This window comes from Chenopodium album, chromosome 10 (genome assembly GCF_948465745.1).
Source record: "Chenopodium album chromosome 10, dcCheAlbu1.1, whole genome shotgun sequence".
In the NCBI taxonomy this organism is placed as follows: Eukaryota; Viridiplantae; Streptophyta; class Magnoliopsida; order Caryophyllales; family Amaranthaceae; genus Chenopodium; species Chenopodium album.
The window spans coordinates 39287901-39310924 of record NC_137843.1 but is presented as its reverse complement, the minus strand read 5'-3'; the positions used below and the strand labels follow the sequence as shown (position 1 = coordinate 39310924).

The following is a 23024-nucleotide window of genomic DNA, read 5'->3' as shown; positions in this document are numbered from 1 at the left end:
AAGAGAGACATGTCAAAATCCTTGACAGTAAAGTGCGTAGTACACACAATAAGAATGTTAAGATTGTGAAAGTACTATGGTCTAATCAAGAATATGAGGAAGCCACTTGGGAGGCAAAAGAAGAAATGAAAAAGAAATACCTAGAGTTGTTTCAGGTATGTTGAGGTATGGGTACGTAACTCGTTTTCTTTTAGGGGGGTAAAATGCGGTAGAATTTCACGCTTTTTCCCTATATTATCAGTTATATTTGTGCTTTTTGTACAATTTTAACGAGTATTTTGAGTTATTATGTTCTCAATGAGACACAAAGGTAAAGGTATGACAAAAAGTACAGCAATATTATACTAAGTGAGGAAAAATTTTGAATTTCGTTTCCCAAGTTTCGGGACGAAACTTCTTTTAAGGAGGGTAGACTGTAATACCTCGTATTTTTATACGTATTTTAATTAAAATAAGTATTTTGGGAAGTATTTAATTAAATTGAAATATTATATTTAAAGTATTTTAATTATTCATTTTAATAAGTTTGGAAATATTTTATAAAAGGAAAGTTTAGTTAATACATTATTTTATTTAAGTTGGGGTTTAATTTAGGAGAGTTTTATTTTAGTAAAGTTTTATTAAGGAAGGGATTAGGAAAGATTAAAAAAGGAAAGTTTAGGGAGAAGGGTTTCTAGAGAAGGGGTATAAATATTCAATACTTGAGGCAAATCAAACTTTGCCCAGAATAGAGAAAACCCAAGATAAACTTCTCTCCCTTTCTCTTTATTTGAGGGAGATGAGGCGGTTGGTGATGAGGCGGTCTTCGATGACATTCGCTATGATTATGAAGGTTGTCACTTTAATTCAAGAAAATAGCTCGTGATGTAGCAGATTTTGACGATGTTCCCTAGGATGTGGAAGATGGTCACAACAAAACCGAGGATCGTTACAAGCAGAATGGTCTTCGATGACGTTCCCTAGGATGTGGAGGGTTGTCACAAATAACTGAAGATGACTACAAGCAGAGTCACCATTGACAAGGAAAGGTTGTCATAAAAATGGGAGATGGCTACAAGCAGAGTTATCTTCGACTATGTTCCCCAGTTTGCGGAAGATGGTCACAAAACAGCAGAAGATCGCTACAAGCGGAGCAATCTTCGATGGTGTTCCCTAGCTTGAAAAAGATTGTCACAACAAAAATTGAAGATACAAGCAGTCACCTCCAACGATGGCATTCCCTAGCTTGTGGAGGGTCGTCACTACAAAATGCAGCAACAAAATCGGTTACTTCGCAGACGTGTACTCAACGATGCAAGATACGCGTTTCTTAACTCTTTTATCTATTTAAACTAACGTTAGTTTGCAGGTATCGGCGCTACAAGAATGATTTAGGATCGCAGAACGTTCTGAATCATTCTTCGTCCCTATCGCTACTTTGACTTTTAATAAACATGTTCCTGTTAGTTCATAATAAATAAATTTTCATGTGGAGTGTTATGCACGAGTAACACTAGAAATCCCTTGGTAGTCTTGTTTTTTTTATTATTTTCTTATTAGTATTTACTAATTTCCTATAGCATGACATGCTTGTTTTATTGATATCCTAGATAGAAATACTAAAGTAAATTGTTTGTTTAAATCTAATTTTAATCTTTTAATGTTAATTAACAGGAACATAATGGTTGTCCCTAATGGATCCACTCAGAGACCATCGATGCCAAGATCTAAAAGCGAGTATGTCCCACCTCTTATGCTCTCTAAAGGATGTGGAAAGGGGTTACCAGGTCTATATCCAAACAAAAGTAATGCTAAAGCTAATGTTGATGGAATAGGGGCTAGTACTGGCATTTTACACAGAAGTAAACATCCTTTAATCCGTTCTAGTAATGGTAGTGATTCTCTTTGTGTTAATAAAGGCCCTTTATCGTCAAATAAACGCCCTTTTAGTCATGTTAGAGCTCCAACCACTTCCCCTAAGGTTGATAGAAACGTAAGAGCTTCCTTTAATCCACTAGTTGTTGGGGTTTGGTGAGTCCGACTCACCGCGGAAACAAACCAAAAACCAAGACCGCACTCGCAATAAATAAAACCATAAATATAATTAACTTAATAACAAGATTAAGATAATAATTATACCTTTGACGCGTGCTTCACCCGACCTCGAGGGGCTCTTACCTCGAAAGCTAGCCTCGAAAATACGACGACCTCCAACGGAAGTCCACCCACAACTCGAACACCGACTAGGTCCAATGCCTTGGAGTTAGCAAGGCCCGACCGAAACCCGAGTAATTGAGTTCAAAAGTTTTCACAATGGTCATGTCTTTTTCAACTCTTGAATTCAAAGGTTTTCACTACAAGTGATGCCTTATTCAACTCTTACTCAAGTGATTTTTCCAATACCCCAACTTGGGTATTTATAGGGAAAATCATGAGTGTGAAAAGCTCTCCCATCAATGTGGGAGAATTTGATTTTCCCATTTTATTTTAAAGCTAAAATAAAATTAATAATCAAACTAGTAATAAATCAACAAGTGGCAAGCTCATATGAGAGGTTAGGTGAGGACCATTTGGAAGAGGGGGGGCCCAAACTTGCTCCCCACTCCCTCTCCCAAAATCGGCCAACACAACACTTCACTACCCTCTCACCTTGCGCCACATGGCACCCACACTTGGGCACCAAGGCACCCAAGGTGGGCTGCCATGTGCTACGGCCCAGCAGGACAGGCCATAGCCCGCGCCACAGCCAGTTATCCGCACTTGGAGACGCGGGCTGCTGCTTGTGGCTAGCAAGCCACGCACTCCGAGGTAGTATAATACATCAACTTAAAGTAACCTGAAATTAGCATCAACAATCCCATTTACAAAAAACATAAATATTAAGAATAGTATCTAACCAATTTGTCTAGTCAATTGCTAAACCAGCAAAGGAATACTTCTTAGCTCTTACTACAAACCAATTGACCACGTAGAATCTCACTAGATAATACTATACCAGATAATAAAGGGGCAAAATAAAATTGGTTCACAATCTTAAAATATGCAACATTACCAACAAAAAAAAAAAAAAAAAAAAAAAAAAAAAAAAAAAAATTTATCAAAATTACTAAATGATTATGTGATAACTCTTTTTCCCATTAGCCTTAAGCACCGTGTCAAATGATCACTTTTGTAATTAGCCTAAAGCATAATAAAAAATTCCCATGGTGATTTTAGCAAGTTTCACATCTTTCTTAGACTTAGTAAATAAAGTGACTGTTATATACCTATCAAGTAGTATATATCTAATTCCCATAATGCTAAGATTAAGGTTGTCAAACAATTCTTATGATATGAATATTGACATAGGGGAGTAGCTAGCTTCCCTAAATCGATCTAATAAGAAAGTTAGCCGAAAATTGATGTAGTGATATAACTTTATATCATCAAGAGTTTTTAATTATTATATAATTCCATAATTTTGAATATTAATACTCAAGGAGACTGATTGAAAAACCAAAAAAAAAAAAAGGCGCAAATACAAAGCATATGCAGAGAAAAAGGAGCTTCTATGTAAAAAGGAGCTATACATTTATGAAAAGAAATGGATACTCAGGGGCGGACAATCAATATCCGGGAATTTCCTTTATAATATTACAAATAAAAATTTCTAGACCCTTCAATTTATCATTATTTGTACCGGTTCACAGATATTTCAGAGCAAACGTTTCTCTACAGAAAATCATTAGGAGAGCGGAGAGCCATGAGAGATATCCCAGTCACCCCATCCTCCTTTAGATAAAACTTCAGAGTAAAATTTTTATAAGTATATTACGAAGTATTTAGTCATTTATATCAATTGAGACGTGATATTTATAAGTGATTCCATAGTACGTAGTATCAGATTTCATCAGCTAAATGATATACAGAGAAAGGCCTACTCTTGATCTATATAAATGAGACTTTGGCAGGCTTGATATGATAACTTTCATTACAAAAATCTTGCACCACTATTTGCGTTTACATATCAGCCAATATAATCAGAAATAAAATCTTGTACAAGGATCATAAACATAAATTTGATTTCTCGGTTTTATTCATCTCTACTTCAAGATAAGTAGTCTTACTTAGCTTACTTCATTTGAAAAGTAAAGATAGCAAATCCATCAAGCATATATGCTTGTAGTGCGCTCATAACAAATTGGCAAAACTTTTTCTTTTACTAGTAATAAGTTAAATAAAATCTTGAGCAATTGTCAAATTCTAACATGAAACCCCTTAGTTCACCACCACCATCTACTGATCTAACCCTTCCAACCCCCCTTCCTTTTTTTCTTGGTGGTGTTATATATTCTACTAGCATTAGGTCCCCATTCACAACAAATTCATTCATGCGCATCTTCTATTGAGTGCTAAATCACTAGCTATATTTAAACAAATAGAGGAATTTGCACCACAATTAATTGAAATTGAGAATCTTCAATAATATCAATCAATAATCACAAGAGATATACATTTAACCATACCTTATTCGACTTCTCACAGGAATTAGCCCACCATGGCACCTACCCGTTGACAACCTCCTCAACAGCAACCTGCTCTTTTGTGTTTGAAACTTGATCTCACCACCCAACTGCTCAAAAGTTAAATCCCGAATAAATATGATACCCAACTTTGCAACTAGCAATTCAAGTAATAAAACCCCTGTACTTCCATTAAACTATATTAACAAACAAAAGCATAAACCCTAGAATTTCATCTTTTTAGTTTTTTTTTTTATTTTTTTTTCTCAGATAATCGCTTAATCATTAAAAAACAAATTAAGTAGAGATTGAGAGTGTACCTTGATGATATTCTTTGATAATAGAGATTTGGAGCCCTGGAGGAGCTTCAAAGGAATGTCAGTGGAGAGAAAAATTAAGGGTGTGTGTGAAAAAATGGGCTAAGTTTGAATGTTTGATACGGTGGGAGGAAGACAGAAGAATACAAGTACTTTCTCAAAATTCAAAAAAAAAAAAAAAAAAAAAACCAAGAGCATTTAGTAACTAACCTTGATAAAGCCCATTACCATTAATAAGGTCAATAAAGTCTGACTTATTATTTGTAACTGGCCTTTTTTATGCTCCTTACTATATAGTTAATCAGCTTACCATTGACCTACTATTTGTAACTGGCCTAGGTTATGCCAGTTATTAATACTAATGTATTTGTAACCCGCGCTATCTATGTCAGTTACTAATACTCTTATTGTAACTAGAATTGTTTATGTCAGTTACTAATAGGGCGTTACAAATAGCATTTTTTCTACTAGTGATATTATTTGCCTTATTTCGACTTCTGGATCAAAAGTTATAATAAAAAAACTGCAAAAACTGCTGTCCATCGAGTTTTATTCCGATTTGAATTCGGATTCTTATCTATCCCTTTGACCCTATTTTTTCCTATAAATAGAGGTCATATCACCCCTTTTTCAATCATCAACAAGCTTGATCATCAACAATCATCTTTCTATTCTCTCTCTCTCTCTCTCTCAAAGCTAGAAGCTTATTCTTTCTCTCTCTTTCTAAACCTTGCCTTTTCAAAACCATCATTCGTCCATCACGAGACTTAGACACACCTAGCCAAGCTCGAAGTTGCCTTTGCCCTAGACATGAAGGGTTGATAATTTATGAGGGTTTGGTCCCAAATCTTATTTCAATTCTTTGATTAGATTTACTATTTAATATTTTCATTGAAGTTACTAACGTGTGTATTGTTTTGATAGAAAGAGATACAAGGCATCAAAGTAAGTAATTTTATTACTTAATAATTCTTTTGATATAGAAATCATGCTTAGAGTATTTTATTAATCTCTAGTATCATGCTTAGGTTGCCTCCTATTTTCTTCTATCATGTTAGTATCATGTTAAGATAAAGCTTTGATTTTTATTATTTAGCGACATGCTAGGATTTGCTATTAATCATGTTAGTATCATGCCTAGGATCTTGCTAATATTATTATGCTTTGATGAGATTATTATTATGATGATGATATGTTGTGTCAATATTATTATGTTGCTTAACATTGTTGTTATTGCTTGATCACGCGCTCTCTTGCAGGTTTAAAGGGAATTTATACTTGAAATCACGCTTAATAAGATAATTAATAATTTTATTTAGGCTAATATGATTTTAATTCAAGTGATCGCCAATAATAGATTTGTTTGTGCATTAATATTCAACCAACATAGATTAAATATGCTTATGATTAATATATTGATTGTATGTTAGTCAGAAAGCGCACATGTATATGAGAAAAATAAAGTAGAGGCCTATATTTAGGGCAGGTTCAATCTCTTTTAGGTTGGAATTGTACCTTCATCCCCGAATATCCAGTTATGGTTCAGGATCACTATGGAGTTAGCGATCTCATGGATCGTGAAGGGGTGTAACCTTCACCCTGTGAACGGTTTACAAGTTCCTAAAACTTGTTGGCGACTCTGTTGCTCTAGCTTCCTTCCCTTTGGACGCCACCATGCTTAAGTGTATGATCACAATGGGGCTCAAGTGTAGGATGCTTGAAATATTCGTTACAATACCCATCCAGGTGAATTCATCGTAGAGAGCATCTCCCATTTGGGTGGTACAATACTTTATAAACAAACGGCCCTACCGACTGTCTGGATTAGGATAAGCTCGCAGTTGTTTGACTTAATCTAAGTTGAAACCTAAAAAGCTTAAATTACCGGTTGTTACATAACAAGCGGTAAACGGCTACTTTTTCAATTAGAGGCTTTTATACAAGTATTGATAAACCGTCTACTATAGCTATGGGGCAATGCAGACAGCTAAATTCTACTTAATAATTTTAAGCTAAGTCAAAAAACTTAGCGGCTTAGAGTTTGTTCTTAAATAACTTAGTGAGGCTAATGGCCGGATGATACTAGAACTTACCCGTCTGCTCGATGGCCGATTGTCTGCTTGGTTTGGGTCAATCACCATAGTGATTGATTGACTTAGAAACTAATCATACCTTTTAGGTATCAATAATTTCTAAGTCAATTAATTCACCTTTGAAACCAAACGCACATTCGGCCAGGGGCAAAGACATCTGGTACAGTCATAATTGCATAGTATACGAGTTAAACACTTAGCTTAAAATCTATGCATACCATAAAAAAAATTCGAAAGCTTTAAAAAATTTTAAGGCAAAAAAGATCAATATGATAAAAATCCGGCCACATAGCCGGATGATTCATTAATTAACCAACCGTCCCTATAGACGATTATAAAAGTTAACCGATACAACCGAAAGAAATTGTTAAATTACCCGACCTCCTGGTCGGTAAAAAGACAAAGTTACTCGGCACACAGGTCGAAAGTGATAACATATGGCCATTCGGCCGCAGAAAAAACAGAAAAGCTTAAGTATCAGGGGAGAGGTTTTCAGCATTAGCAACTGCATCATCCTTGTTGCCCCCAGGCGACTGCTCATCATTTTCCTTATCCTCCTCCTCCTCCTCCTGATCTTCCCAGAGGACGACTCAACCTCGACCTCAGCTGTCGCTTCCTTCTCAGCCTTCTTCAAAAGTTGGGCATTGAATTCATCGTTTGCAGCATCAAACTTGTCCTTCCAACCCTTGTAGTCGGAACCCGGATGAATGGATTCCCAAGTCATCCGCATGATGGCGTTGTAATCCTCCATCATTTCTTTGACCAGGGCTTCCTTCTCTTGCTCAGCCAGGACTTGTATTTTTTCCCAAGTTGAGCCTCCTTGTTTTGCAGCCGACACTTCAGCTTGTGGACAGTTTCCTTAAGCCCATCAACCTTCTTTTCCGTCTCTTAGAGGGGCTCGAATTTGGCCTTGAGGTCCTTGACCTTATTTGGGAGATCTGTTATCCATCTCCTCGCTACGTCCAAGTCGGTCTTGACCTGTAGGTTGTCCGACGCCTAGGGATACATCATATCAAGTGTCAAAAGCTCATTTTGAGCATCTAAGAATTTGTTGTATCAAGAGAGGAGGTGGCCCGAGCTTTTGCATCCTTTACCTCTTTGTTCTTGTCAAGAATCGGCCTCTTAAGGTCGTTTACTCGCAGCATAGCCTGCATTCGTCCCAATGAAGAAAAAGTTAGAAACACACGGCCACATACTTAATACAAGTCAAAAAAAATTCACAAGTGTTATACCTCACAAAGAAGCGCCAGGATGTCAAGGTTGAGGGAGCCGACTCCTCTAACGGATGCTTTGTCGTCAGGGTCAATCGCCCTCAGCATCTTAGCCAGTTGCTGGACATCTGGCCTCTGGGGGACATCTGCACATTCAACGTTTTGTAAATAAGTTTTGTAAATCCGGCCGAAGGACCGATTGTCTTCTGAGTTGCTGGACGACTGCTGATGAACTTTACCCTACAAGGATAGGGTAAAGGGTTAAAAGCAGTAATACCTTCCGCCTCCTCCGTAGGAGATTTTCTCCCACCCATTGCTGAGCCGCCAGCAGTATTGAGTGGCTTGAAGCCACTCTTCGATGCATCATGGGCATCCGGCTTGGTTGGTGTCCTACCAGTTGGGGGGTGGGAGCCGTCAGTTGTCTTCTTCTCGGGCTTGTGAGCAACGTGCCTTCTAGACTTGCTAGAAATACCCACGTCACCATCCGTCCTTTTTTGGAGCTTCAGGTCTTTTTGAGCGGAGAAGGATGATTTGGAAGACCCGCCCTGCACAAACCTCAGGAGTTAGAAAAGCAGGCGGGAAAGTTTGAATCTACTTATGCAACATAAGTATCTGAGTCTAAGCTCACCTTGGGCGTTCGCTCCGCAGCCGGATCATCGTTCTTCCGTTTTCCAATGGACGAACGGCAATAGGCGGCCGAGTAAGCAGCTGGTTTCTTTGAGGCTGACAGTTCCTCCATAGCTTTGTCTGCAAAACAAGTCAAGTGATTAGAAATTAAATAATGTCAAGACTAGTAGAAAACTTGAGTAAATGTACGACTCGACTACCTCTCGGCCTCTCAGAACTCAGACCGTAAGCGGCCAAATAAACCCCATCAGATAGCCACTCTGGCGGGGAACGTAGCTTTGGGGGGTTACTTCCTTGTCCCCCGTCCTTTCATTAGTCCGGACGATCACAAAAAAGAGACCCCGGTCAAAAATCTGCTCCTTTGCCTTCCTAAGGGCAGGCAGCAAGGATATATTTTTTGTTTCGCAGACGGTCGGGAGAGGAGACGATGTAAAACTTTCTCCTCCAGTCCTTCCACTTAGACTCTTTCCCGACTGCCATCATGTAACCCTTATGGCTAGTAAGGGTGAACCATCCGGTCCCACTTGATTTTAGGGTCCGGCTGAGGTAGTGTATATGGGTGAAGGCCTCAAAGCTCAGCTATACCTCAAGCATCTCACATGGGGCAACGAAGCCCATGATGTTGACCCAAGAGTTTGGGGCAAGTTTCCAGATGCCCAGCTGGTACCCATCTAAAATCCTCTTCATCCGGCTATGGAGAGGAAAACGAAGACCTGCTAGGATGGCCGTCTCATAGCAGCCAAAGTATTCGTCCCGGTAGCTAGACGCTTCTAACCAAACTATCGTGTCTTCAGCATCCGGGACGCTGAGGAGAAAGACATGCCCCATGACATGCTGCAAGATAAACTCCCCAAATTTATCCCGGAATATTAATTATTGGTGAACCTGTGACCCTAGGCCTTCTAATTATTGTTTTTCTCCCTGAACTTGATCTCCGTAGTTTAATTTCACATTACAAACAACAAATTGGTTACTTTAATAACTTAGATTATATTAATTAATTAGGAGTAGAAAGACCAGTTTCCCTGTGGATTCGACCCTACTTCCCTATCTACTGTAGTTAGAGGACTTAGGTATTACTTTTGATTAAGGGATACGACTGTACCCTGTCAAAATTTGGCGCCGTTGCCGGGGAAACGGTTTTATTTTTTTTTCTAATTGTTTTTGTAGTCTAGATTATTTTTCTTTTGCCTCAAAGGACATTAGTTCTTTGAGGTAGTTCTCATATCTGTCTTTTTAGTTCTTTGTTTATGTCCAGGTGTTCCAGATCAGGTTACATTCCAGTCTTTTTAGTTCTGGGAGTAACGATATTCCTAGAAATCCATTACCTACTTCTAGTGATTCGGAGCATTCTTCTGATTCAAAACTAGAGATGGGTACACCACCACCACCTCCACCTCGCAAGCTCAGCGATTATTCGCAGCCATCTCTGACGGATTTTCCACATCTTTCTCCTACACCTGATCTCGAGGGAGTCCAGTTCGAGATCAAGCCCCAGTTCATAACGATGATAGAAAGAAAGCAGTTCAGTGGAGCTAAGGGTGAAGATCCTAATCTTCACATTGCAGATTTCTGTCAATATTGCAATACTATTAGGCAGAATAGGGTAACGCAGGATCAAATCAGGGAGATTCTTTTTCCCTTTTCTTTATGTGGAAAAGCTAAATTATGGTTTAATGGTTTGAATAGAGCTGCACTTGGTATTACTAACTGGGAGACTCTTGCTTTGAATTTTTATAATAAATATTACCCTGCAGAGAAAACAGCTTTATTGAGAAGTGACATCCAGAATTTTGCCCAGGAGACAGATGAAGCATTATATGAGGCTTGGGAAAGATTCAAGGATCTGCAGAGGGAGTGTCCCCACCACAACTTGGCAAAGTGGCAGCTAATTCAAGCTTTTTACAATGGATTAGGAAATGCATCTAGGACAATTTTAGACTCCGCAGCTAGCGGTAGATTTATGAATTTAAATGTTGATGATGCAGGTCAGGTTATTGAAGATATGGTGATCCATAATTCCCAATATGGGAATGCTAGAGGTTATGCTAATAAGGGCAAGCATCATGTTGATTCAGTAACCCTTATGCAAGCTCAACTTACTTCTATTTGCCAGAAACTAGATAGCCTCACTACTTTTCTAATTTTGTTGCTAATGTTTCTGCTGTTTCTAATAATGCTAATGACGCTTTCTGTGAAAATTGTGGAAGTGTAGGTCATTATGAACAAGATTGCAGGAGTTCAATGGAGCAAGTTAATGCTTTCCAAACTTATAAGCAAAATAACCCATACTCGAATTCCTACAATCCTGGCTACCGAAACCATCCCTACCTATCTTACCGTAGCACTAATGTTCAAAATCCTCCACCTCCACAACAACCACAACAAGCACCCCCTCCACAGCAGAAATATTACCACCCTCATGCTAACCAGAAACCCCCATCACAAGCCCCTACTACATCTTCTGACCCTGCTTTATCAGAAATTAGGGCAATGTTGACTAGTATGCAAAAACACATGGAGAGTAGAGACCAACAGATTGACTCTATTATAGCCCATAATAAAGTCATGGACACCCAAATTGCCCAATTGTCCTCTACCCTTCAATCTCGTCAGCAGGGAGCTTTACCAGCGCAGGGAATTCAACCTACGGATCATGCTAATGCAATCACCCTAAGGAGTGGTTCACACTACGATGGGCCCCAAATGCCCAAAGAGGATGAACCTGATTCAATTAATATTGCTAATCCTGATTCCGTTGTACCAATTTCCCCTGCAGGGTTGCAGGGTAAAATTATTGATACTAATATTTCTGATGATTCATTGCAGGGTACAACCTCAGGGAAGGATGCACCCCAGGAGAAGAGTAGGGAAGCACCACCAGTTATCAAGCTACATTTCCCCAACCGTCACTTGAAGACTAAGTTGGATAAGCAGTTTGGTAAGTTTTTGGAGGTAGTAAAAAATTTGCAGGTAACAGTTTCTTTCACAGAACTTATTACTCAGGTTCCTGCATATGCTAAATTCATGAAAGATATTTTGACTAGGAAAAGGGCCTTTAATGAAGTAGAAACTGTAGCATTCACTGAGGAATGTAGTGCACTTTTACAAAATAAATCCCCTCCTAAATTAAAGGATCCCGGTAGTTTTTCTATCCCTTGTCATATTGGAAATGTTTTCATTGATAAAGCATTATGTGATCTAGGTGCCTCTGTTAGTGTGATGCCATCGTCTGTATGTGCTAAATTGAATATGGGTGATTTAAAAGTTACTAATATAACTTTGCAAATGGCAGATCGTTCTGTTAAATACCCTTTAGGTATTTTAGAGGATGTACCTGTTAGAGTTGGTAACTTTTTTATCCCTGTTGATTTTGTTGTTTTAGACATGGCTGAGGACACGCAAATTCCCATTATATTAGGTAGACCTTTTCTCCATACTGCAGGAGCCATTATTGATGTCAAAAATGGTAAACTAACCCTTTCTGTTGGCGATGATAATATCACTTTTAACTTAGGGAAAGTTTTAAAAGGTCCTATGCTTGAAGAAAATTGTTATCTAATTGATGTGCTTGATGTAATGGATGATATTTGTGAGGAGAGCTTACCACAGGTTCTTGCAAGGGACCCCTTGAAGGAAATTCTTTGTGGAAATTTGTCTGCAGGTGACATGAGCATATGGAGCAAGGAGGTGGATGACATAGAAAGAGCTCTTGCCACCGAGGAATTTGATCTTAATGATTGTGTGAAGGTAGTAAATTTGGTTCAGGAATCGAAACCTGCAGAGGTGAAGAAACCTGAACTAAAACCTCTCCCTTCTCATTTAAAATATGTTTTCCTTGATGAGCAGGAATTGTACCCTGTGATCATTAGTACTGCAATGGATGACCCACAAACTTCCCAACTTCTAGAGGTTCTAAGAACCCACAAAAGGGCAATAGGGTACAGTATTGATGATCTCAAGGGTATAAGCCCTGATTTTTGTATGCATAGGATACACTTAGAGGACAACTACAAACCCTATATTCAACCCCAGAGGAGGTTGAATCCTAATATGCAAGAGGTAGTCAAGAAAGAGGTTATGAAATTACTTGATGCAGGTATTATCTATTCTATTTCTGACTCTAAATGGGTAAGTCCTGTACAGGTGGTTCCTAAGAAGGGTGGGATGACTGTTGTTAAAAACGATAAAAACGAATTAATTCCCACTAGAACTGTTACAGGGTGGCGTATGTGCATTGACTATCGTAGATTAAATATCGCCACTAAAAAGGACCATTTCCCTCTCCCCTTTATTGATCAAATGCTTGAGAGGTTAGCAAATCATAAGTTCTTTTGCTATTTGGATGGGTATTCAGAATTTTTCCAAATCCCGATCCACCCTGACGATCAGGAAAAGACTACATTTACATGCCCTTATGGCACTTTTGCATATCGTAGAATGCCTTTTGGTTTATGTAATGCACCTGCTACATTTCAACGTTGCATGATGAGTATCTTTTCTGAGTTCATAGAGTCTATCATGGAAGTCTTTATGGATGATTTTAGTGTTTATGGTTCTTCATTTGATGCATGCTTATCTAACCTTGCTAAAATCTTGAAAAGATGTGAAGAATGCAATTTGGTTTTAAATTGGGAGAAGTGTCACTTTATGGTGACATAAGGAGTAGTCCTGGGTCACATTGTATCTGATAAGGGCATACAGGTAGACAAAGCTAAGATTTCAGTGATTGAGCAATTACCTCCCCCAGTTAATGTTAAGGGAGTTAGGAGTTTCTTGGGTCATGCGGGGTTTTATCGCCATTTTATCAAAGATTTTTCAAAAATTGCTAAACCACTAACTCAGCTTTTGCTAAAGGATGCCCCTTTTGTTTTTACTGACGAGTGTCTTGAGGCTTTTGACAGGATTAAGCAGGCTTTGATATCGGCACCCATCATATGTGCACCCGATTGGAACCTTCCATTCGAGATTATGTGTGATGCGAGTGACTTTGCTCTAGGAGCCGTGCTTGGACAAAGGAAGGATAAAGTTTTGCATGCTATTTATTATGCAAGCAAGACTTTAGATGAAGCCCAAGTCAACTATGCCACCACGGAAAAGGAGTTTCTTGCTGTTATATATGCTTTATAAAAATTTAGATCATATCTTGTTGGTTCTAAAGTCATTGTTTTTACTGACCATGCAGCTTTGAAATATCTAATAGCTAAGGCGGAATCCAAGCCAAGGCTACTCCGGTGGGTTCTTTTGCTCCAAGATTTCAATATTGAGATAAAGGATAAAAAGGGAGCAGAGAACGTAGTGGCAGATCACTTGTCACGTATCAGGTATGATGAGGGTAAGGATTCTCTTCCTATAGACGATTCGTTCCCTAATGACAACCTGTATGCAGTAGTGGAGAATCACCCTTGGTATGCGGATTTTGCTAATTATTTAGTGGGTGGTACTCTACCTCCTGACTTGTCCTACCAACAGAAAAAGAAATTCCTTTCTGATGTTAAACATTATTTTTGGGATGATCCTTTTTTGTTTCGTGAGTGTGCAGATGGATTATTTCGCAGGTGTGTTCCCGAATGGGAGGTTCACGGCGTTCTTACAAGTTGCCACACTTCACCCTATGGTGGACATCATGGCCCCACTAAAACGGTGGCTAAGATTAACGAGTCAGGCTTCTTTTGGCCTACCATGTTTAAAGATGCTAACACTTTTGTGCAGGCTTGTGACTCTTTCCAGAGGACTGGCAACATTTCGCGGAGGCATGAGATGCCCCAAACTGGGATTCTTGAAGTTGAAATATTTGATGTTTGGGGTATCGATTATATGGGGCCGTTCCCATCTTTCAATGGGAATTGCTACATACTTGTAGCCGTAGATTATATGTCCAAATGGGTTGAAGCCATAGCCTCACCAACAAATGACTCTAAGGTAGTCATCAAGCTATTCAAGAAGATCATATTTCCCAGGTTTGGTGTTCCACGAGCCATTATTAGTGATGGGGGTACCCACTTCCACGAGAGACAACTGGACAACTTACTTAGGAAGTATGGTGTGTATCATAGAACCGGGCTTAGTTACCATCCCCAAACTAGCGGTCAAGTTGAGGTCTCTAATAGGGAAATCAAGGCGATCTTAGAGAAGGTAGTAGCCAAGACTAGGAAGGATTGGAGTATGAAGCTAGATGACACACTTTGGGCATACCGAACAGCATTTAAGACACCGATTGGTACTTCACCTTATAGACTAGTTTATGGTAAGGCATGTCATCTTCCCGTAGAGTTGGAGTACAAAGCTTTTTGGGCAATCAAGGAGCTTAATATGGATTCTAAGGCCGCGGGTAAGAAGAGACTTCTCCAACTAAATGAGTTGGATGAGTTTAGATTGTCGGCATATGACAGTGCACGCATCTACAAGGAGAAGACCAAGAAGTGGCATGACAAGAGGATCCTACCGAAAGAGTTTGCACCGGGCGATAAGGTTCTTCTCTTTAACTCTAGATTAAAGATTTTTCCAGGAAAGTTGAAATCTAGGTGGTCTGGTCCCTTCACTGTCACAAAGGTGAATAAGTTTGGTTCGGTGGAGTTGGTGAATGACAAGGGTGAAGAGTTCAAGGTAAATGGCCAAAGGTTGAAAGTGTATCATGAAGGTGCTACTATTAGAGATGTGGAGGAGACTCTCCTAACTCCACTTCCTAAATGAGCTCAAGGGTGGTAAGAAGGTCGTGCGGGACCTAAATAAACCAGCGCTTTGCGGGAGGCAGCCCGTATTTCTTGCTTTCTAGACTAGTTTTCTTTTCTTTTTTTTTATTTTTATTTTAGAGAGGTGAGAAGAGTGATAATTTTACCATTTACAAGTGTTGTTGTACAGGTATGAATTTGACAGGTAAAGGACTTAGAAAAATTTGAAGAAGAAAAGGATTCGGAGTGCTCAGGGCTAGGTACGGGCCCGATCGGGCGAGCTCGCCCGATCGGGCGCGCAAGTGAGGCGAAAATTGGGGCAAAATTCGCCCGAACGGGCGAATAAACCCGATCGGGCGCGCAAGAAGAGCTGATTTCGGGGACAATTTCGCCCGATCGGGCGCATTTTTGTGGAAAATCGAGTGAAGGAAAAGAAATGTCGGGCAAAGCTCACCCGATCGGGCGAAAATTTTGGCGAAATTCACCTTCGAGTTCGCGCCCGATCGGGCGCGCAACTATCATCAAAAAAAATTTGCAATTTCGCCCGATCGGGCGCGCCTCCAGGCCGTCAACCTTATTTTCCTTTCCTCTTCTTTCTTTCCTCATTTCCTCCTTACTTCATCTTCTTCATCTTACTTTCTCTCTCTAAAATCTCCATTTTCAAACCTTCAACTCCTACTTCAATCTTAGATCTTCTCCAATTCTTCCATCCAAACTCAAAAATTCTTACATTTTCCAACTCCTTTCATCTTCCTCTACAATCTACACTAAATTTTCAACACTTTCTCTCAATTTTCACTCAAACCCTTAGAGAGAGAGAGCTTCAATTTCTACTAATTCTCAAAGAAAATGGCATCAAAGAGGTCTAGAATGCAAAGGGGTGAAGGATCGAGGCAACAAGCACCAAGTGTTAACCCGGAGCTTCAAATTCCGGGGTGGGAGAGGGTGGTCATCACCACCCAAGAACAAAAACTAAGGATGCTCAACCTCATCGCGCGGCAGGTAATTCCTACCCGTTTTATTCATCATCCCACATTATCTAGACTAGGAATTGACAAGCATGTTGAAAAATTGTTTAAAGGAATAGGCATGAGTGGTTTGTTCAAATTACATTATGATACATATGATTATTTGACCTTAGAATTTATTTCTAGTTTTAATGTCATTAAATCAAATGCTTTAATCTCTCATGTTCAATTTCGTTTGTTCAATAATGATATTAGATTGTCTTTGAAAGAATTTGGGAAATTGTTTGATTTGAAATCGGATAGACCGATTGAACCGCCCCAAGACAACATCACCTTTGTCTATCATGCTTTAACGGGGAATCCCAATTTAAACCTCCAACATGCCAAGGGCACTTGGATTCAACATCCCGTGCCAAAACTTTGGCAACGGTTTGTTGGCCTCACCATCTTTGGGAGGCATGAACCCGCGAATGTGAGGAGGGATGAACTAGAATTGTTAGGGTCTTATATGATCCCTAGGAGTGACAAGTTGAACATAGTTCATAGGATGGCCCAACATTTCCAACGGGTGGCCAATGCGGCCGAGTTGGGTAGGTCTAGGGTCCCGATTTACTTTGGAGGGTTAGTAACCCACATAGCGGTCAAACACCTAGGTTGGACCCCTAGCGGCGATGGTAAGGTGGCCGGCCCAACCCTTATGGACGGACCTTATTTAGGAGGGCTTAACTGGATAAATGTGATAGGGGGTGAGACTTGGTGGGTTATTCATAGGGAGTCGGGTAGACGGGAGAATGCTTTCACTTTGCCTAACCCGGCCATAACTAAATTTGAGAAGGGTCTTCCCTCCTACACCTTCGAACTAGGAGACCTAGGAGAAGCCCAACCTCACCACCAAGCACCCCCCTCACCACCACAACATTTCCACCAACCATCACCCCAACACTACACACATAACATTCCCACTTCCTCAACCAACTACAACATCGACCATAACGCCCCGTATGACTTCTCGGCTTTTAGAAGCCAATTAGACCGGATAGAGAGTGGGCAAGGGAGGATATAGGGTATGGTTAGGAACTTGGACACTAGGGTAGGATCCTTATATTCTAGAGTTGGGGTGGTGGAGAGGAACCTAGGGCGGGGTTTATACCCATGTATGATGATTATGCCCGTCGGGGGGCTATTCCCCCCGAATCGCTAGTTCCCGATTGGTTCCAACCTCCCTAAGGGGGGTACGCGGACCCAAGTGCCTACGGTACCTATGTGGACTATTCATCGGTCCATGGATATGGGACCGATGCTCCTTTTGGTGGGCTTGGGGGGAATGTGGACCCTACCTATTTTGCAGGTGGTTAGGGTTATGGTGGTGGTTCGAGCTATGGAGGGGCTAGTCCTAGCCATGGTGGGAGCGGCTATTCGAGGATGGATGAGGATGAGGAGTAGGTTACACTCCCAAGTCAATGAGGGCATTGCTTGATTTGGCTTGGGGGGGTAATCTTTCGCTTGGTAACTCTCTTTCCTTTCTCTCTTTTTACTTGCTTTTTAGTGTAGTTTTATTTGCTTTCTAGGTTAGTTTTTCCTCATATGAAAAATACAAAAAAATTGAAAAAACAAAAAAATCAAAAATACGAACCAATGAACTGTAAATCATGCTTCCCTGTGCCCCATACTTGAGAAAAATTGTTTTGATCCTTGGTATTTGATTTTGAGCATTGTGGATTTGTTGATCATGATTTGAAGTTTAATTACTTGGATTCCTAAACATGCGTCAATTTTGTCCAACTACATGTGAATATGGTGCTTGACTAGTTGATTTGGTTAGGAATGTGTGATTAGTTCCTGGTATGTCAATGAATTTGAGTATTGGTTTGCAACGATGAGTAGTGTTTCATAACTCACTATTATGCACATGTGGAGGATGAAGGCATTTGTTCTTTTAGGTAGCCTTCAGATTTATTAGATACATTTGTTCCCTTCTTGCTACCCATGTTGTTGCCTTGACTTTTTATTGTTTTTAGCCACATTACAAGCCATGTTTGCCCCATTGGTTACTAGTTCCAAGCTTGGCTTGGGGGAGCTATTAGTGAGTGAGGTGAGGGAGTTTGTAGTGTGCACTTTATTTGCACAATTTGGGTGGGTTTGAGAAGTTATTTGTTCTTGATCATATTTTTGTTTGATGAGTTTAAAAGTTGTATATATTCTTGAAGAATAAAAGTGTGATGGAAAAAGAAAAAAAAAAGAGAAGTTTAAGAAAAAAAAAAGTGAGAAAATAAAAATAAAATAAAATAAAAAAAGTGAACTTCTAGAAAAAAAAGAGAAAAAAAATGAAAAAAAAAAGAGCAAAAAAGAAAAAAAGTGTTTCATGTTCAAATTATCTAAGTGAAGGTTTATCAAAAGAAAAGAAAGAAAAAAAGTTGAGTTTCAATGTAAATATTTCAAGTTATGAGTTCAAAGTTTATTATTCACTCTTGTTTCATATTATCATATTTTTATGAGTGAATTTTGTAAGTATTGGGTTTGGTTTTTATGATTGGAGTGTATTTGGTGGATTTGTGTTGGAGTTAGTTTTGTTGGAGATGTTTATGATCATCATTTTTGGTCATGGGTTTATTAGGATATGGCTCCCTTTTTGCAAAGCTTTTCTCTCACATATTTCCCTAAATTTATCCTACCCTTTACCCTAGCCTTACATTACAAGCTTTAAAAGACCTTTTGACCTTGTGCATAGAGTTGTGTAAATGTGAAAGTGTTGTTTATCAATGCAAGTTATGACTTGACATATTCCGAGTCGACTATTAGGTTGAGTGTATGTCTTTTTAAACACACGAGTGTTGTGAGTTTGGGAGGGCATTGTTCACATTAAAGGGGTTGGGACGGAGAGCGATCGAGTACATCTTTTACTCGCCACATAAATGAGAGTAGAGTGTGTGAGCACTAGTCTTGAATTCTATATGCTCTTGTGGTTTGCTCTACTTGACAATTGTTGGGGAGGAAGGGTGATTAGATGGATAAGATTGGTTGATTTTGAAGCATGTGCACTTAATTTGCCTTGAATCGTTTATGCTTGATTTTTATATTGGGGTGAGGCATGTTTTATTGTTCATTGAGGAGCTCTTTGCTTAGGGACAAGCAAAGGTTTGGCTTGGGGGAGTTTGATATGTCTATTTATATAGTATTTTACCCCCGTCCCTTGGTCATAATTAGTAGTGTTTTTGGCTCTTTAGAGCCACTTTTGTTACTAATATGCGTTATCTAGTGTTTTCGTAGTGTTTGTTGAGTTTTGTAGGGAATTGCACCTTTGGAGCACTTTTCCGGGATTTTATGAAGCAACTACGAGCATTGGAGGAACATGACCGTCGTTGAAGCCCAAGGCCGGCTAGATCCATCGAGCCGGTGATTAAGGGCTCGGTATTTGGAATACCGAGGTTTGGACCGAGCATTCAAGACCCGAGGAGGAGATTTGGATTGGGCCGAGGAGTCGAGCCCAATCGGAAGTCCAAGACTCGAGGAGCCACAAGGGCCCGATCGGGCAAGCATAGCCCCGATCGGGCAAGGCAAGGCATCAAGGGGGCTACGAGTGCTAGGCGCGCCCGATCGTGCGATGCTTAGCACGATCGGGCATGGTGCGCAGCTAAGGAGCATCGAGCAAAAGGCGCGCCCGATCGGGCGGCCCTTAGCCCGATCGGGCGCGTGTTTCTGGAGGAGTGTGTTTGACGAACACTTAGTTTTTATTTAGGAGTATTGTTTAGAAGTTGTTTAAGTACGTTTTAGGATAATTATTTTTACTTACTCTTTCCTTTTCACTTTCTCTCTCTACTTAATATTTTCTCTCTCTAGACTTTTCTCTCTACCTTACTTTTGATCTCGACTACTTTGTAATTTCGCCGTCTTGGTACGATTTCTATTTCAACTAATTTCAGTAATTTCTTCCCTTCAATTCCTTATGGCTTACTTTATTACTATGCATGTTTTAGATTTAACTATGTCCGAGTAGTTTAATTCTAGGGTTTATGGGGATCCATAATTAATATGAAGGGATAATTTATTATTGTTGATTATTGATATTGCATGATAATTTCTTATTGAATTGTTTTAATTCTTTACAATTAGATTATGAATCGAGCAGATGTAATTTGATTGTGAATGTTTGGCAATATTGAATTGATGAATCGAGCAGATGTTAATTTGATATTAAGGGCTATTTTCAATAGGGACTTAGATCTAGTAAATTGCGAGAGCCTGTTAGATCTATGTTGGTTAATAAATTGCGAGAGCCTGTTAATCATGTTATCTGTGTAATGTTGATTAATTGATTGTTATGTTTTATCCCGGAATATTAATTATTGGTGAACCTGTGACCCTAGGCCTTCTTATTATTGTTTTTCTCCCTGAACTTGATCTCCGTAGTTTAATTTCACATTACAAACAACAAATTGGTTACTTTAATAATTTAGATTATATTAATTAATTAGGAGTAGAAAGACCAGTTTCCCTGTGGATTCGACCCTACTTCCCTATCTACTGTAGTTAGAGGACTTAGGTATTACTTTTGATTAGGGGATACGACTGTACCCTGTCAAAATCATATTAGCCTAAATAAAATTATTAATTATCTTATTAAGCATGATTTCAAGTACAAATTCCCTTTAATCCTACAAGAGAGGGCTTGATCAAGCAATAACAATAACAATATCAAGCAACATAATATTGACAACAAATCATCATCATAATAATATTCAATCTCAAAGCATAATAATATTATTAGCAAGATCCTAGGCATGATACTAACAAGATTAATAACAAATCCTAGCATGTCACTAAACAATAAAGATCAAAGCTTTAACCCCAACATGATACTAACATGATAGAAGAAATAGAAAGCAACCTAAGCATGATACTAGAAAGCAATAAATAACATCCTAACATGATACTAGGAATTAAAATAATATAAGCATGTTTTCTAAAGATATAGAGCAATAAAACAACTTACTTTATTTGTTGCCTCGTATCTCTTTCTATCAAAACAATACACACGTTAGTAACTTCAATGAAAATATTAATCAAATAATTAATTTAAATAATTGAAATAGGGATTTGGGACCAAACCCTCAGAAATTATCAACCTTTCACGTCTAGGGCGAAGGCAACTTTGAGCTTGACAAGGTGTGTCTAAGTCTCGCGAATGCGGTATTGTATTTGAAAAGGGAAAGCTTAGAAATCAAGAGAGAGAAGGAAAGAATAAGCTTTAGCTTAAAGAGAGAAAGAATTAGATGATTGTTGATAATTGTTGGTGATTAAAACGTGGGAATACGACCCTATTTGTAGAGAAAAACATCCGAAAATTATTAGAAAAGAGTTAGAATTCTAAACGGAATAAAATTCTTTTTGACACAGGACTATCGCGGCGCGATAGAATTATCACGTCACGATAAAAATAGTTTTCTGAGGATTTTTGTTTTTATCATAACTTTTGATCCAGAAGTCCAAATAAGGCATATATTATGTCGTTGTAAATCTCTTAAAGTATTCCTTACAACCCAATTAGAATCAGATTAAAATATTTTGTAGAATAAAAGATATGGCCGAAATAGTGGAAGGGTGTCAGTTTTGGAAAGAGTTTCGTATTTCTTTCATATCTTTTTCGTTATATCTCGGAATTAATATTATAATATATCATTGGAAAGATAATTTCAAGATCTATCCAAACATTTAAAATTTGGATAACAATTATGAGGCTCGAAAATAATATCTGAACATATTCCATTTCGCACAGAACAATGACTCTCAAAAAGAGGAGTTTTATTCAATTTCAAACTCTTTAATCTTATCTTTTCAAAAAAGGATAATTAAAATCTCTTAGAAACTTATAGAAGCTTCTAATTAATCCTAATTGGTTTAGGAATGGGATTAAACCTTTGGACCCTCCACATGATCATTGGGTTGTAGGTAAAATTCGGTTTGGGCCTAGTTTAGTATTTTGGCCATAACTTCCTCATTATTCATCGGAATTAGGCTTATAATATAACGTTGGAAAGGTCTTTTCAAGCCCCATCCAAATACAAAATTATTGGACCCATATTATGGACCAAACAAAACTAGACTGGACATTTTTCATAAACAGGGTACGAAAAGAAAGATTTTCAAAAACAGAAAGAAGTAATTTTATTAAAAACAGAGAGATTCACGAGACTCTTTCACATTTCACCTCGTTTGATAATCAATGATGTGAAAGGTATTCATCACAGGGTTTGGTTTTTGGGGATTCATAATCAAGGGTCTACGGAAGCCCCCACTTTGACTGAGTTTGGAGAAACATAAGTTTCGAAAACAAAAGTCAAAGTAGCGATAGGGACAGAGAATGATTCAGAACGTTCTGCGATCCTAAATCATTCTTATAACGTCGATACCTGCAAATTAGCGTTAGTTAAAAAGATAAAAGAGTTAAGAAACACGTATCTTGCACCGTCGAGTACACGTCTCTAGGGTAACCGATTTTTAGCGCTGCATTTTGTGACGATCTTCCTCAACCCAGGGGAATATCGCCAAAGACCGCTCTGCTTGTAGCCGTCTTCACCTTTTTTTTTTGCTCTGACAGTCCTCCGCAAGCTAGGGAACACCATCGAAGATTGCTCCACTTGTAGCGATCTTCAGCGGAG

General features: G+C 38.9%; 1 long non-coding RNA gene and 1 other non-coding gene across 2 annotated transcripts; both read right to left on the bottom strand.

Moving 5' to 3' along the window:
• Positions 1–8504: 8504 nt before the first annotated feature.
• Positions 8505–21377, bottom strand: LOC145563922 (uncharacterized). The gene is made up of 3 exons (XR_014094683.1): positions 21359–21377; positions 8731–8849; positions 8505–8647 (listed from the first exon to the last, which is right to left on the bottom strand). It is a non-coding gene; the product is annotated as an uncharacterized LOC145563922 (long non-coding RNA).
• LOC145565901 (small nucleolar RNA R71) lies at positions 10498–10604 on the bottom strand. The gene has a single exon (XR_014095258.1). It is a non-coding gene; the product is annotated as a small nucleolar RNA R71 (small nucleolar RNA).
• Positions 21378–23024: the final 1647 nt, after the last annotated feature.